Source organism: Herpailurus yagouaroundi, unplaced genomic scaffold, assembly GCF_014898765.1.
Source record: "Herpailurus yagouaroundi ecotype Mexico unplaced genomic scaffold, PumYag 63963, whole genome shotgun sequence".
NCBI lineage: Eukaryota > Metazoa > Chordata > Mammalia > Carnivora > Felidae > Herpailurus > Herpailurus yagouaroundi.
Window position 1 is genome coordinate 1 of NW_024417372.1, and position 3,071 is coordinate 3,071.

The following is a 3,071-nucleotide window of genomic DNA, read 5'->3' on the forward strand; positions in this document are numbered from 1 at the left end:
TATATATATATATAAATAATATGGTTCCAGGTATATGCGTGTGTATATATGTATATATATTTTTTCTATAGAATCCAGATATATAGAGAGAGAGAGAAAGAGAGAGAGCGAGAGAGAAAGACAGGTGTATGTGTGTGTGTGTGTATATATATATATATTTCTATAGATTATTAAATCACCCAGGCAGAATGGCTTACTTAATTACCTAATCCTCCAGTGTTTTTTGCAGAGACAGTAACCTGCTGTGCCGTGCTCTTCTTGAGCTTTAATAAGATCCTTATGGAAAGGGCCTGACCCAAAGTAAGTGCCTAAAATAAGGCTATTTCCCTCCTTTCCTTGCTGAGTTTACTCTCTACAGCATAATAGCAATTTAAGAAGACAGTCTGAGAGTCTTCAAATGCTTCTCTCCTCAGGGCGGCCTGGGGGATTGAAAAGGAGCACTTGAAGATACTGACTGACATTGCATCCTTGCCTTGTTGCCTGCTTGCCGTGAGCTCTTCGGCAAGTCACTTAACCTCTCCAGGCCACAGTTTTCTCATCTGTATAATGAGGAGATCCGGGCCAGATGATCTCTCGAGCACCCACCAGTCCAAGTTTTCTCTGCGTAATTACTCAGCATTCCTCCCTGAAATATTTGGAAATGAGTATTCTTTGCCTTTAGGAGTCTGAGTTTCTTGATCCCACCCAAACTTGTGGTGCTTTAAGAAAATTACCCCAGAGATGCTGTGGAAATGGCCTGAGGCTGCCTTTCCAGAGGAGGGTCTGGCGCCTTATGCGTGAGCAGTTGGCTGCTGTGCTCTGCGTGCAGCGGGGGTCCAGGGCTGCGGGGCCTGCCTGTTTCCTCCTAATTTAGCCCCATGCATGCAAGTCCCCTGCACCCTCGGCTCTAATTATTTTATTTGTAAAATGGAAATAGGAAGGGGTGAGGGAAAGTTTGCACTAAGCTTTTCAAGCTGTTTTCACACTACAAAAGCAATGAAAAAAATAGAGAAAATTTGGGAAATGGATATGAGGCAAAAAAGTCATCCAACACGTCTTTTTTCTAGTTCAATTACTGTCCGTTACTAGTATGGTCTTTCTTTCTTTTTTTTTTTTTTTTTTTTTTTTCATTTGTGTCATTTACCTACTAACCATGGAAGTTTGTGTCTTGTGGGGTTTTTTGTTTTGTGTTGTGGCTGTTTTGTGCGGGTTTTTTTGCCTTTTTGACTTAACATTGTCATAAAATTTTACAGATTGCTTCATAATCTTTGCAAGCATCACATATAATGATGCATGTTTCTTGCCATTCCATTTGTCTGTTGGTTGTTTTTTTAATGCTAAAGATAATTTTTTCTTTTATTATTTATAAATATAGGGCTATGTTACACCTGTGTGTGTGTGTGTGTGTGTGTGTGTGTGTGTGTGTGGATATGTTTGTTTCTAAGGGACTAGATTCCCAAGAATAAATTCTCAAGAATTAAATTACTGCTTTAAAGGATTTTATCATTTTCCCAGCTTCTGGTACATATTGTCAAATTGCTTTCCTAAAGGGCTGCACTGACTCACATTGCCATCAGCAATTACCCATTTTGCTGCATCTTAACCAGAATTGCTTATTATCACTTCAATGTTTTGTAGATTTAATAGACAAAGCAGCACCAAATTGCTTCGATTTGCATGCCATTGATTAATCAAGGATGCCAATCATTTTTCCATATTTTTTTACTCTTCCCTCTTGAAAGAACCAGGAGACCTAGGAGACCCTTTAGCCCAGTCCTCTAACACTTAGAGGCTGGGAGCCTCCAAGAAGCGGAAGGACAGTACAAGGTTACAGGAATCAGACAGGAGACCACAAGGAGATGTAATTAACCGTGTTCAGCCTTTGCTGGGCGGCAGCCGAGAGGAAAAACCCTAACAGGTAACTAAAGAATATGTATACAGGGATTCTGGCTAAACTCAAAAGGGTTACCCATCTTCTGTGGGATCTCAACAGCTCCATTTATGTGCGATGGAAATAATGTAGTTGCTTACTCTTCCGTGATCCAAAGGAGGAAATAAGAATTCATTCATGAAATTAAAGGTAGAATAATCATTCACATAGGGACCCTGTTTTAAAGCTGCTTAGTAATTAAGACTGATACCTTCCTTAATGACAGATATGGGAGAGCAGATTTTTCCTGTATCTAGTTGGTATGTTTAAGGTACTTAAATTGATGTCCCTAGTAATAGCCGTCTTCATCAAAAGGTTAGTAAAAACCCATGACCTTCCAAGCACTGGAGGCTTGTCCCCAGGGATTCTCCATCTTTCCTTTAATATACTTACTTCAGTTTTTCCCAGGTCTCTTCACCAAATTTCTCTATCACAAGAGACTGAAGACAGGTGTTGATAAATCCATACTAGAACACAAAACGAGAGGGAAAATAGGGATAATGAAGCATGAAATCCCCAGTCGTCGACATCTGAATGGTGTCTTTTAGGAGAACTGCAAAGTCATCTTCTGGAAGAAATGAATTACACCTTTTCCCTGTTTCTCCTGAGTTTACTTCTTTGATAGTTATGCTTTTTCTCCCAACTTAAAGGGAAGCCTTTTCCATAGAGAAAACCTAAGGAGCTAAATTTGAAATCAGACTAGAATTAGAAGAGGTTCCTTGTAGACGTTAACTAACTTGGGTTTAAATTAAAAAAAAAAAAAAAAAAAAAGAGAGAGGTTCCAGGTAATCGTCTCCAAAAAAGGAAATCCTTTGGTTAGAACAAAGAGTTCAAAAACACAACAGGTGCATGGGGTTGGGGGTTAGAGCTGGAGATGAGGAAGGGCACTCGTGTCATATCATGTCACAAAGGCAGTGAAAGGACAATTTTCTTTATAAAAGTAAGTCAGGGGGGCGCCTGGGTGGCGCAGTCGGTTAAGCGTCCGACTTCAGCCAGGTCACGATCTCGCGGTCCGTGAGTTCGAGCCCCGCGTCAGGCTCTGGGCTGATGGCTCAGAGCCTGGAGCCTGTTTCCGATTCTGTGTCTCCCTCTCTCTCTGCCCCTCCCCCGTTCATGCTCTGTCTCTCTCTATCCCAAAAATAAATAAACGTTGAAAAAAAAA

The 3,071-nt window shown here is 40.7% G+C and overlaps 1 long non-coding RNA gene across 1 annotated transcript; it reads left to right on the forward strand.

The window, feature by feature from the left end:
• Nucleotides 1-170: 170 nt before the first annotated feature.
• LOC121024362 (uncharacterized) lies at nt 171-2,553 on the forward strand. The gene is made up of 3 exons (XR_005787684.1): nt 171-300; nt 414-604; nt 1,722-2,553. It is a non-coding gene; the product is annotated as an uncharacterized LOC121024362 (long non-coding RNA).
• Nucleotides 2,554-3,071: the final 518 nt, after the last annotated feature.